Source organism: Rhyacophila brunnea, unplaced genomic scaffold (genome assembly GCF_057557595.1).
Source record: "Rhyacophila brunnea isolate RB1 unplaced genomic scaffold, BYU_Rbru_1.0 scaffold_9, whole genome shotgun sequence".
In the NCBI taxonomy this organism is placed as follows: domain Eukaryota; kingdom Metazoa; phylum Arthropoda; class Insecta; order Trichoptera; family Rhyacophilidae; genus Rhyacophila; species Rhyacophila brunnea.
In genome coordinates this window covers 30,143,945-30,159,107 of record NW_028233361.1, presented here as the reverse complement: position 1 = coordinate 30,159,107, position 15,163 = coordinate 30,143,945, and the positions used below count along the sequence as shown (strand labels likewise).

The following is a 15,163-nucleotide window of genomic DNA, read 5'->3' as shown; positions in this document are numbered from 1 at the left end:
GAGGGGTGGAAGTAGGCTGTTAAGATTCGATATAAATAGTGCACGCTAAACTTTGTCAGTCATGCTTATGTTTTCATTGAACTAAGAATATAATTGCAGATGGTGGTAGTTAGTTTTTTTTAATTCAATTAAACCCTGCATAACCAAACCAGGGTTTAGGTATGAATGCTATGGGTAATCCGACAAAAATAGCGCACACTTTTTCAGTCATACTTTTTGTTTTCGTTGAATTGCAAATGGTATCGGTTTTTTTTTAAATTTCATTTAGTCCTACCTAACCAAACCATAATCAAAATAAAAAAGATTTCAAGTTATACCTACACATTTCTATGTTTTTATAAAAATCGATGTTTTTTAAAATAGATATAAAAAATAATAAAACTATGAATTAGTCAAAATTCTCTTAGGTGATGCTTAGAAAACTTAATAAACTAAATTTTTATAATAAATATGACCATAAAATATATGTAATAATAGGGGGCGGTCCGATTCAACAAATTCACATTGTATTACATTTTTTACAATTCTAAGTTTATCTTTGACTTAAAATAAAAAATATGTTTCTTTTTAATGTTTTCAGATACATAATATTTATTCATTAATACAGTTGAAATTGTAAATTATCAAAAAAAATGTCTCAAATTGCAAGCTTCGTATTTTTCCACTAGGTGCCTCTTTAAAAAAGGATCAGTGAAGACTTCGCCTTAAACATACAAAGATATATTCTATATTCACTCTGAAAGGGCAGTCTGAAAGTAATCTTAACAGGTTTATTTTTTACTAATAATGGTTCGTTGGTAGCCGTGCTCTGGATAAAATATAAGTAGAAGATAAATCAAGTGAATGTTGTCAGAAGTGGGAACGAAACCTAACCCATCACCCATGGCGTTAGTGGCGGACGCTCCATTATAACCCCCACCACGGGCTTATGATTTAAAAGTTAGATACATTAATTCACTCCATTTATAATATGCTATGCTATGCTATGCGGCCCAACGACAAGAGTGTAGTAGCAGTGAAACAATCATAGACACACCCAGCTTTTGAGATGATCCATAAATCACATAAATGTATTGTAATATCATTGGGAATAGAACCCGGAGACTTCTAACGAGAAGGGAGTGGCGTATAGTGATGTGTTAACAAGAGTTGAGGCCAAGCAATACTATAATATTGTTTATAAAAAGGATGTTTCAACGACATCAACGTATACGCAGGTTGTCCTCTTTTCGCTATAAGCGCAATAAGTAGGCGTAAGCAAGACAAACGGCTGTTTCTCGTAGACGTTGTACAGTGCCCGTTGCCTCAAAAATGCACTAATATACGCAATCTTTCGTATCTGTGTTCGCATCAACTCTGGCTGAGAGACCTATTCGCATTACACTAAAACGGTTGCAATTTATAAAAGAAGTCACAGAATCAAAATATGGAATAAAAGAAAGAATCCAATAGACATGGTCATCATAATAATATGATTAATATGACTATGTAATAAGCGATGGCAACCTTTTTTTAGTGAAGAGCTATTTTGGATGAAATTAAAATACGTACCTATTCCGAAGAACAGGGCCATGTTGGAAGTGAAGTGGCGAAAAAATTGAATGTACCCCCATTTTTTAAAGTTTGTAGACCAAATTTAATTTTATAATAATTTCACGGCCACTACATTGATGAAATACAAAAAAAAATAAAGAATACCCACTATTTTTATTGTATCGGAGGTTGTAGAACTAAACATTCTCAAATCTTCTAAAATATTTAAAAAATGCGTTATTATACAAGACTAAAATTTGTAGAGATCCTGACGCTATCTAGTAATCAAGATCAAAAGTCAGTCGCAAATGTTAGCGAAATTTGTAAGCCTTCAATAGCATGGCTATAAGTAAATTTCGTCGTAATTAGGTAGGGCGTAGATGGATAAATTGATAAAGCACATTGGCCAAAATCCGGTGGATGCAGGTTCACGCCTTATTCGGCGCCATATTCTTTTCAATGTGTTTTCTAATAGATATGTGGCGCACAAGCTGATTAAACAGCAAACAATCATAAGGTACTGTAAGTCCCAAAGACTACGATGGGCGGGACATGTGGAGAGAATGCCTGAAGTTATAGCGATAAGGTTCATGACGAAGTGGCTACCCCAACGGAAGAGACCCAGAGGCCGTCCAAGAAGGAGATGGGCTGACTGGGTAACTGGAGAAGTGTGGCGAGAGACCGGAGTGAGTGGAGAGCGGTTGTGGAGGAGGCCAAATCCCACCCCGGGATGTAGCGCCGTGGAAGAAGAAGATGTGGCGTACAACAACCCCAAGCTATGTCAGCGTTATTGCAATGACGCATTAATCAGCAGGTCACGCAAGTATCGCACAATCGCCTCATCTACGGTCAGAACCTTCAGCAGTTTCTGAAGTGGTTCCAAAATATGACTAATTTAACGATTGAGATAATCGAGATTCGAATTTGTACCTAAATATTTGCAGTGTTCCATTCATATTTAATGTAGAACATTATATTAATCTTATATTTTACTAAATTGCTAAATGCCATAGTATGACAGTACTTACAAAAACTATACACATAAATTGTTGTGATAACTGGTAACTAATTGCGATGCAAAACAAAGGTAAGTTTTTCACCTTCGGCAAATTAAGAACGGGGCGACGATGTGTGATATTTAGTTGCAGGAAATTAAATATAAACAGATAGTCATTTATTCCTCATTAATTTTCTTCAACCTCTGAATCAGATGCAATCTCACTTCATTTTTACTGTCAGCTGATAAAATTTTCCAATGACACGCGGAGTCTTGCTAACAAGGAAACAGTGGTCTTATCGGCACGAAAATCTAGCTGCGCGTGTCTCGTATAGGCGGGGAATGTCTAACGCTGCAGATACAATAAAAAAATATTAATTCAACAAACTAAAATTAGGTAGAAAAGATTTTATAACGCGTGAAGGTATTTCAGTCTTTTAAATATATGTTACGCTAATTTTTGTCGGTGTAATTGGTTATGTGAGTCGTAAAGGGTTAAATTATTTGAAAATAGAATACTAATTAGTGTTGCCAACCCTCAAGGACAAAAATATGACAGACGGGGTAAGATAAGATGCTATTTTGATTCAAGAAGATTTTGATTGAAGAATTCATAACATATAACTGATTAAGAAGAAATGAAAGCCAGTCGCTATGGACTAAGGCTTTCAAAGCAGATTACTTTACGACGACCAGCAGCCCTATGTTCTAACTAGTGATATGAAGTCACCCGACGACATGACGTAATTGTGACGTCAGCCAATACACGCTCGAGACAAGCCGTCCAACGCACACGGCTCACCATAGATATTATTATGCTGAAACACCTATTTGTGTATGGGGACAATGGATAATGCCACTATTTTAGTAGCGTTATTTTCTCGAATGCTATTATCACTCCGGTAGACGTCACAATGATGTCATATGACGTCATGTCTACCGGGCGAATACATCTCGCAAGTTCTAACATAAGGCCCCAGACCGTTAAATGCAATAAATACTAAGCGCAACGAGTGTCCTCAAATAGTACTAATATTAAATGCGCGTTTCGTTTACGTAACGCAATTGAAGATCTTGGCATAAAAACATCAAATGTCCACTTTTTTCCATTTTCATTTTATTGCATTTCTATATTCCCTGTGTATGGTTACATACAACTGTGCAAAGATATATTTTTTAAAAAAATCGTAAGTCCCTCAAATCCGCTCTCAAAAATATGCCACTTTTCTAAAAACAGCAATAGTCCAAGGAATTTTGTTTGAAAACAACAAAGGTCCAGTAGTTCCACACTTTTATCACCAGGCGGCGTTAGGCGTTAGTATACATTCCATACCTACTTGTTAGTGCCTGACCTGTCAAAATTATCTTTCATTCGTTCAGTCATTGGCATTGCCATTTTATGAAGTTCCTTAACGATTGTTTGTATATTTTATCATGGAATGTAATAGGATACAGACATCCGAAACGCCTCGTAAGAGAAAAGTTAATAAAACCAAGCAAACATTAATAAAAACCGCCAAAATAAAGGGAAGTGATAATGTCAATCATGTTGGGAAACGACTCTCAAAAAAAGTTATCGGTGAAGATTGCAGGTAGAAACAATTATGTATTCATAACATATATTCAATTAAAAACTTATACATTATTAATACGTACTAAAATATTTACCATGCTGAATAGTTTGTGTGATTAAATTTAGTTCACAATGGCTGTGATTACTTTGAAGTTATGACTTCTTTCGAATGCAAAGCATTGTATTTACTATGTTGTTTTATGTAAATGTATGTATGATTGTAATAAAGTATATTATGTAGGATTGTACTTAATTGATTATTATGTTTCCAGGTGCAAGAGGTTTCATTGTTTTACAAAAATAAATGAAGATTTACGGAAAGAAATATTTGAGAATTTTTATGAAATGGATTCTAAAAATTCAACAAGATGGCTATATATCTGGATGTATAGAAGTAGTACCGATCAAGAGAAGACGTCCGAGAAAAAATACTCCGATAATAATAAATGATGTCAATGATCATGGTATATTCAAGCATTCAGCATCATATAAATATAAAGTGAGTATTCATTGAATTAATAAAAAATGTACATTCAAATTAGGCATTACACCTATTATACCTAATGATAATGTGTTTGAAAAACTAATTATTTTTTCTCTTTATTTACTTTAGATACGATCTACATCTGATGGTATTAACGAAGAAGTCTGTATGAAGGCATTTGTGGCAATACATGGTATTACGCATTCCCGGCTGCGACGTATTCAAGACAACATCACATTTTCGGGTTCGGCTCCTATGGACAAACGAGGAAAGCATCCAAATCGCCCAAGAGCAGTGCCTGAATCAGTGATTCAGTTGATTCACATTCATATACAATCATTTAAGGCACGTCAAAGTCATTATTCTTTCGCGAAAAATAAGAATGTTAGGTATCTTCCGGAAAATTTGACTATTATGAAAATGCACGAGATGTTTTTAAGTAAATACAGGCTTCAACTAAACTATGACACATACTACAGAGTATTTACAACTAGATATAATTTGTCATTTGGAGCTCCTCGAAGCGATACGTGTTCATACTGTGATTCAGTTACAACCAAACTGAAATTACCCGATCTCTCTGAAGATGAAAAACGTAAGATTGAGATAGATTATCAACTTCACCTGGCTAAAGCACAACAGTTTACTACAACGAAGCGAAGATTAAAAGAACTCGCAAGTGGTTCAAGTGATACCACAGTCATATCGTTTGATTTTATGCAAAATTTGCCTTTACCGAATATGGTAACAAATGCGGTATTTTATTCCAGACAGCTATGGTATTACATTTTTGGGATACATGACCTAGCCAGAAATGATGTATATATGTACACGTATCATGAAGGATTCGCCAAACGAGGTCAAAATGATGTAACATCTTTGTTACTACATTACATAAACCACCATCTGCCAGCAGGCACGAAAACATTGTATATTTTGAGTGACGGATGTGCTGGACAAAACAAAAATTTTGTTATGATTTGGTTTTGGTATATGGTGGTACATGTATTAAAAAAAATTGAACGAGTCATCCATATATTTCCTATCAGAGGGCACACATTTTTACCAAATGACGCTGACTTTCATTTGTTCAGCAGTGCAAGGAAAACAATCCTTGCAGACGTGCCAGAGGATTGGGATAAAGTTGTATTGGATGCCAGAAAAACTCCTGGGCCCTTTATTCTGGAGAAACCGGAGCAAAAAGATTTTATAAATATTAAAGATACGTTAAAGCCTTACTTTAAGTCATCCTTCGGCAGAGATTTTCATCTTAGGCAAGTTAGAATGTACAAAATAGACAAGGATTGTAAGGGAGAAGTGCTTTGCAAACATCTCAGTTTCTCTGGACTGTGGGATAGATTCAATAAAGTGAAAAGACATCAAATGCCAGTCACGATTGCATTTAAGCCAGCATATGATGGCTTAATTCCATTGAAAGGCGCAAAGAAAAAAGATATTTTAAAATTAACTAAGTATTTACAAAATCCAATAAATGCATCATTTTATGAAAATTTGCCGTGTGACAATGATACAAATAATGATAACGTTGAAGAAGACAGTGAAGGTGTGAGTGATCAAGACTAATCAGTAGTAATATGCACATGATTGATTTTATTTTAAATATTTAATTGAAGATTTTTTTAAAACATGTAAGTACGTAGCTTAATAATTGGTTATGATGTGTCAAAACCTTCTTAAATGTAGTATTATGATTAAAAAATAACAGAAATATATATTTTTTGTTTTATTTAATAAAATTATAATTTTATTCATACTATTTGCTTTTCCATGTTTTCAATTTTGTTATAAAAACGACAAAGGTCCAAAAATTGTGTAAAAACAGCAAATGTCACATTCATTTCTTTTTAAATATCTATTTAACAAACATCAATTTGATATTTTATTTACATACATACAGTGCATATAAGGCTCCTCCATGAATCTTCATTGTCAAATTATTAAAAATGTGTTTGACAACCAAGATATTATGTTTTTACCCTCTCCTGAAAAAAATGACCTTTGTGACATTTGCTGTTTTTATGCCAAGATCTTCAATTTAATTCATATTATGTTACTAATGCAACTTTTATCCCATATATTTCCACACTCAATTGTATCTTCCTACAACTACAACTGGAAAGAAAGCCCTGCACTTATTTTTGTGTTTCCTGGTTCAAAAGAAAAATCAACGGTGAAATTTAATAATGTTAAGCTACAAAAATGTATCATCTCAATGGAGCCAAAGGCATTAAAGTGGGTTTTTGGCTAATTTGATTTAAGTGCGTGGATATGCAAGAAATCGACCAGATTTTATTATGTCAAAGACCATAAATGCTACTGGCTTTATAAATGGGCGAAATAATGACTTTACTTTTCACGAAACTGCGTAAATACTCGGTAAAAATTAGGACTAATGTGGTACATTCGCGTAAAAAATATAAACGATGTTACTTTGTGGATGAGTCAAAGACAATAGACAATAATAGACAGCAAGACGTAGCATGTTCACGTGTCGGCAAACCATCCGCTTTGTTCGTTCTCGCACCTGACAACAAAACGAAAAATGTCGTATATCACAAGGTGCTTCAATGAAGGGAACCGACCCGAGTGCAACCCACCCAGCAAATAGTTTAACAGAAAGTAGTGGAACAATGAATGCTACCCGAATCATTTCGATTCGCTTCAATAAAACAAATGCCTTGCTGCCACGTGAATTACGTTCAATGTAATTAAAATACTTTTTTTGATTTAATTTTTGCACATTTATTGAACTTAATTCATTTTGAGTATTCATTTTAACTTAATAAAAAACTAAATTTAATTCAGCTAATAAGTTAACACAAAATTTCTTGATTCTGAGGCGGTACGAAGTTCGCGGGTGAGCTAGTAAAATTTAATATAAATCAAAATTTTAAGATTCATAATCCTTAGATAAGGTAATGAATTCCCAAAAAGAATGATTATCTGTCATTTTGCACATTGGTGACTTTAGCATGATTAAGACGATATGTGAGCTTTTTTAGGTCTTCTTTTGAGGAAAAATTATTAATGGAGGCACTATTCTTTTCTCTGAAAACAAAATCTGAAAAAATGTTTTAACTCTTCCAGTGGAAAATCGACTTTTTTTATTGAATAAAAGATCACATCTGGATCGGCGGGAAGCATTGTCAAAAACCTCTTGTTTATTTTTTAATATAGATTGGTAGGTACGTGGAATCTCATATCTACACAGTATAAAATTCATTTATCGAAAATTTTATAATTGCATTTTTATTTAAAATATAAGGATTAAACCCGTTGATTGAAATTTTCATACGTTTCCATTGTATTTATTACGTATGGCAGGTAATGTAAGTGAATGACTTCTGGTCCCCTTTATAGAAACGGTAGAAGAGGTAGAGGCTTGGAATATCCAAAAACTTAATTTACCATGTGGTCGCTATTTTCTTTTTTATTAAAACAAAGGAAGTTACATTGAATATAATCATAAACACGGTTACATCACTATACTAGAATATTCGGCGGGAACGAGAAAGGGGGACCGTTTATTTAAACAAAATTCATAAATCTTATTTATTATTCATTAAATTAAAACATAGTAAGTAGGTATCTTACCTAATAATATTATTGATTTTTATCAATTTATCATATTTGTCCGATTAAGATCTCTCGGTCTATTTTTAATAATATGTCCTGTCTGCGCTGCATACCTATATTAATAAGCGCGTTAGTCCAGTGGCACAATCCGCCGTCGATCTGCCTCGCGTGACTGAAAACTATTAGACTCAGGGTTCGTATACCGACAGAGCAATAATAATTGTGATCGTGGAATGTACTTGAAAAGAGTTCAACTTGACAACACTGTCAATTTGAAAATGCAGGCGACCATTTAATTTTAAGTGGCCTCAACGAAAGCTCAGAATTCCTATTAATTTGTCGGTATAGTTTTAAAAGACGAAAAAATGCGTTTGGTTTTATTTAATTTTTAATACTTATATTTATTTAGTTACAGAAGTTACACGATGCTAGTAGAACAAAGAAACATAATAAATAAATAAATACTTAATATATAATATTATATAGATTTTAATTAAACACTATTTTAGGACTGAGGCCCAATGAGTAATGAAAATAGTGTAGTGAAGTAGTAGAAGTGAAACAATCACATTAACAACCAGGAAATGTATTGTAACCTCATCGGGCATCGAAGCCGAAACACCCGAATGAGAAGCAAAAAATGCTTTACGCATTGGCCTACGCGGAGTACCTAATTTAATATTACAATTATATGCAGTTAAATGTCATTATTCATGAAAGACCATTAGAGGCCATCTATAGACTGAAACCGAATGTGGTTTTGGACGGTGTGCCATATTAAACTAATGACATATTTTGTGTTCATGCAAATATATTTTCATCAAGTACTTACCTATATGTAGGATGTTTACGGTACATAAACGGATACTGTCAGACGATTATATATTTAATAAACTTACCTACTATTTTTTTTATTCAAGGAATAATAATTTTTAACAAGATTTGAGAATGTAACATTCTATATTATATTATTGAAGATACATAGTTTGAAAACATCTCATGCATATCTCCATTCCCCACTAGGAAAAAAATACGTCACCCGACAGGACTAGAACCTGCAACCGCTGAATTTGCGCCAGTGTATTTTTCCAATGCTACGGGCACCCTACTTAATTCCGCCGATTTAACCAGTAGTTCTTACATGAAATCTAAATTCTATCTAAATGGTACATAAGTATGCAAAATATTTAGTGAGAACATATTATTATTTCCATGTACAGGAATTGTAAGTTATGGCACACTATTCAAAACTACATGCAGTGTTAGTCGATGGATCGTCTCATACGAATCAGTGTCCGTATGCTCCACCTGGGACCCAATATGGAGAAAAAAACGTTGATACTGAATATGTATTTTAATTTGGTGCAATGCACCGTAATTCGATCAAAACCACCACGCCAATAACAATGTAGCGACAGTATGCCACCCGACCATGGCTATCAGGTTTCCTGGGTGGATATTCTTATCGTCAGCTGGTGGAATGAAGAAGGTTTAGTTGACGGTTATCGATTTGGACGCCCGAGTAATCGGAACTACCAGACGCAGGGCTGTGCCAAGCGAACCCTACATTATTATAATGTTTGTTTTAGTTTTATCAGCCATTACAATATTTTCTTAAATGATATGTATGTATGTTACGAAAGATTTTGCAACGTCGTTAATATTCTAAGACCTACTATTTGTAATTTAACATTTAAAAATTATACATAATCCATCTGTATGTCGGTACAGCCCAGTCATATTTTTTGTTCACTTTTAACCTTTTACAACGTTTTTCTTAGGTCGTATTCTAGTTTGTCCGGTGGTTGTTTATCCAGTACAAATCTTGCAATCGATTTTTAACTAACTTCCCAACTAACTAGATATTTGAAACTTTTAGAATATATCAGAACACGATGCCAATGCATTCTTGTAATACTTTTAGCCATCTTTAAGTAGAATTGAATTCATTTTCAGTTAATTCTGTTTTGTATGAAAAGTAATTTCGGAAGAAATCCGTAAAAAGTAAAAGGGGTCTGGGGTCCTAGCAACTAAATTATTAATATATACGTGCGTTACTATGGAAATCAATATGAAATGTCAAAATGACATTTTAGTATTCTATATTTATTCAGTACCTATTTCTATCAAGTACATTTCTTTTGATCGTTTAAGCTAGTCAGTTTAAGTTTATATGATTCAACAGAAACTTTAAAAACGTTGTATATAAAAGTTCTTTTTATCTTGTAATTATTTATTATATGATTACGAGAAGCTAATCAAAAACGCTATAATAAGTCCCTGATTTCCAAACCTGACATATCTATTGTGTATTTAATGATTAACTCAATTCAATTTTTTTTGTGTTTTGACGTAGAGCAAATATATTAACGGTGTCAACATCTATTTTACAAATGAAATCAAAGAAATGGTGCAGTGGCAGAGATTTGATAACATGCTTATAAAAAACACAATTTTCGCACCGGATGCGAGCGCTTCACTGCTCAACTACTGCCGTAATCGAACAGAGTAATAAAAATGTGTGTTTTTTTAAAACCGTTTCCGATCCTAAAACGATCATAATATGGACCTCCACAGAAAAGAGGTTGTATCAACAGATTTGAGGACATAAAACAACAGATATAAGGTTTATAAACTAATATATTTGACCATTGGTTTTATGGATTAATGATTAATCGGGTATGAGTCAGTAGATTTATGGAAATTATGATAATATAGATACACTTTCTCAAACCAAATTTCATTTAATTAAATAATTGTTTGACATACGTAGCTCAAAATATAATAATATGTTCACTCTTTTAACACAGCTTAAAAAGAAATAAATAAATATTTACAATAATTAATGCATTACTTAATTATTAAATTCTACAGTAATTTTACTCATCCTTGTTAGAGTTTTGGATTACTCAATGGATTACTATGCGGGCGAGTGATTTTTTTATATTATTTTTTTACCGACTAACAAGAAAAACAAAACGAATTTTATTATTATTTAGGCAGCAGACCTTTATTGAAATTTGAATCATCGCGAGACAAACTCCACAATAGGTTGATTTGATGCTGTTTTATTCTGATTAAACATATTCTTCCCTAGATGGCGCTAGAACTCAATTCGAGCATTGGCATTATTCCAACTTGCGTGTTCCTCTGCGGCTCTTCTCCATCGTTGACGTTAAAAAAAGATCTTCCATCGATCTTCACGCCCTCGCTATAATATCCACCACTCACCAGTGTTGCCATGTCTACTGAAATTTCAGTAGATCAACTGATATTTTTTGCCAATATACTGAATTTTTGATTTTTTGAAGAAATCTACTGATATCTGTGTTTCTCCATAATTGTAAATTAACTGATGATTCTTTTAATAATAAACTTGAAATGATTTACGCATGACCTTTTTTGATGTTATACACTTCTAAATTGACATAAACCGCATTGTAACTCTACCCAAGAGCGCCATTTTACCCATTAATATCATCATTGTTTACAATAAATTAATATTATTAGATATTGTTATTCTTATTAGTTTTAAATCATATCTAATAAACCACATTTTTCAAAATCTACTGATATTTTATGAAATCTACTGAATTTTTTGTCAAAATCTACTGAAATTTTAAATTTTGACTTGGCAACACTGTCACTCACCAGTATAAGCAAAGTTGTCCACTGAGTGAGGGAGGCACATGCTAACATTTTTTGACATTATTTATCATTCAATATTTTTTCTACGGTGATGAGCTTAGTTCTAAATTTGAACACCTGACAATTTATGATGGTATAATCTAATGGTTTTTGCGGGACGAACTGTATATGCAAAATCCGAACGCCAGGGTTCACCTCTATACGGCCCAATTGGCGACGCAGACTTATAATATAACTATGGTCAATCTTAAGACATTTGAAAAGTTTTTTGTTTGGAAGGTTAAGGAAGTGAGGCATTTCAATGTTTTCATTCAGGCACGTTTATAGCGTCATGAAAGGTGGCCGTACACAATGTGTACATGCTCGTATGCCTACTTTGTAGATAACATTTATATATCAATATCTATTCAATAATTGTATGTGTCATTTGTCGATCGATACTATGTCGAACAGTATTTTTTGTTTTGTAGTAAATTGAAATTAGGCCATAATTTTAAAACGGCCGTTATAACGAAAATCCTTATAACGAGCGGCCGCATTACAGTGCATAGGTATTATATTCTAACAACGGAGTTCGGGTTCCTGGTGGGATATTATTATCGGTGTCCAATTAGGATTGACCTTTTTGTTGAGAATTTCATAGGCCATACATTTCTGTATTGGTTTTTTCTTCTAGATATGAGTCCTATCGTTTCAAAAGATGTTAAATCACATTTTAATGATTTTGAGAAAAGCCTGTTGGTACTGTGTAATCAAGATAACCAAGAATTTTAAGTTAAAATTGGAAAGTAGATAGATCATGGAATGATTGGAAAACCATCAAATTGAGTGTTTAAAGTTTGTATAACTAGCTATTAGGGAATCCCCACATGAGGAATCTTCCGTTATTTGACAAGTGGCATAATTATTATGTCTCGTCTTTGGTCGCAGTGGCATTAACACCTCCTGTTTAAAACTCAAAGGCGTAGTTAACATTTTTTGAAAATAACTATTACTTTTTCATTAATTTTTAAGCCAAACGAGATTTTCAAAATTATATCCTTTTTTAAAGTTGCACAAATTAGCATTGCTATACTATATATACAGTATTGCCAACCATACAGTAATGGTAAGCATCGTTATCAGCCCCATCAGCCGCGGTTAATCCACAATATACAATATTTTTGATCCCGCATTTATAATGTTACGGTAAATATACTAAAATCAGCGTATTCTAAACAAATAATGGCAATACTGATTGCTAACAAAATTTGTGTCAAAAGTGGAGTTAACAACATTTGAAACTATACTATTTATAGGTAGGAATCAAAAGAATCATTTAATTTATATTTCTTTACTTATTAATAGTTCTCAAGACTGCGTGCGTTAAACATACAAAAACGATGACGTAAGCATTCTCTGCATCGTGTGCAAAAAATTCATATAAAAAACACTCGTATTTTTTTACAGTAAAAATTACAAACATATTCCCTCGCACGGAATACTTGTTTTTCCCGCCTAGTAATTTTTCAAAAATATTAGTTTGCCAGAGTGGGAGTTAATAAAAATTCATGATGACTAATATTAATTTGGGTCGTTAATCAAAGAGACAACATCAATCAGTCGCATTGTACACGTATTATGCCGCGCCTCTGATATAATATTATAATTTATTTACCGAATTAAATAATGTGGACGGGCTTTTTGATATCCGCAGCGAATTTTTGTGGGTGATACATACTCAGAATTTATTAATGGATTGGATTAATATAATATGCATATACCTACTAACATGTTACAAGTTATAAGATCACTATCCCAAAGACGTAGGTAAGAGGCATCTTCATTAATTAGTGATTTAATTAGTACTTAAATCAAAATAATTACAAGATAAAAAGAACCTTTTATATACCTACCACGTTTTCAAGTTTTCTGTTGAATCATATAAACTTGACAATTCTATGTATTAATAATTTAGGACAAATAAGGCAATTGTCAACAAATCATTTTTATGCTATTTTGCAAAAAACAAACAAATATAGAATACTGAAATGTCATTTTGATTTCCATAGTAACGCACGTATATTCTATATATTAATAATTTAGTTGCTAGGACCACCCGCTTAGCAACCAATAATAGTGGATTGGATTACGGATTTCTTCCGAATTAACTTTTCATACAAAACAGAATTAACTGAAAATGAATTCAATTCCACTTAAATAAGGCTAAAAGTATTAAAAGAATGCATTGGCATCGCGTTCTGATATATTCTAAAAGTTTCAAATGTCTAGCTAGTCGGGAAGTTAGTTAAAAATTGATTGCAAGATTTGTACTAGATAAACAACCACCGGACAAACAAGAATACGAGCTAAGAAAAACGTGGTAAAAATAAAATTAATTAAAAAAAAAACATTTTCAAAAAATTATCTAAGAAAATTTCTTACATTAATTATTAAAAAAAAATAATAAAACTATTTTTATAAGTGGGTAGGCATGCCGTTTTCTCGTTGTTTTCTCTAGGGCCTCAAAGGTTGTTGTGTAGAATTATTACAGAGATAGTAACAAACTACTCCCTGGCTCCGGAAAAATACGGGGGGAATTGCAGTAGAGGAGGAGTAGAATGTTTTGTGAAAACTTATTTATTGTGACAGACGGTCGAAATTTTAAAGTTAGTATGTACCTAAGTATAACAATCTAATCACAAATTTAAAAATAACTTTGACCTGTGCTTGATACAACCAAACCCGTAAGTAAGTCTGCATAATAAACTAGCATTCGTCTTATAGCGAGTGAAAGTAATGTGCTCATTGAATGTTTTTCACGCTCTTAGTATATGTATATATTACCTACTGTCTCGTCTTTCATAGGCGATGGTGGTGTAATGGTCAGCATAGTTGCCTTCCAAGCAGTTGATCCGGGTTCGATTCCCGGCCGTCGCACACTTTTTATTGTTATTCTTAAAGGAATTAATTTTTAGGCAAGTATTAAAAAAAATATATAATATGTATAAAGTTGACAAAAAAATCAGTTATTTTTTCTAGGTATTGAATAGGAAACAACTACTTACCTATTACTGGAATGATGCCACCAACTATGTAAAATAATCACTATTTTATGGTAGTACTAGCGTTTGTACCCATTTTTTCTTGGGGGTTTTCCCTGGTGTTAGTGTATTTTTACTGTTCCATGCTACTACTTAATTAAAAACAAATAATTACAAGATAAAAAGAACTTTTTATATACAACGTTTTTAAATTTTCTGTTGAATCATATAAACTTGACTTGACTAGCTTAAACGATCGAAAAAAATTGTACTTGATAGAAATAACACTGAATTGTCATTTTGACATG

At 32.8% G+C, this 15,163-nt stretch overlaps 1 non-coding gene across 1 annotated transcript; it reads left to right on the top strand.

Moving 5' to 3' along the window:
• Nucleotides 1–14,679: 14,679 nt before the first annotated feature.
• On the top strand, nucleotides 14,680–14,751 carry TRNAG-UCC (transfer RNA glycine (anticodon UCC)). The gene has a single exon. It is a non-coding gene; the product is annotated as a tRNA-Gly (tRNA).
• Nucleotides 14,752–15,163: the final 412 nt, after the last annotated feature.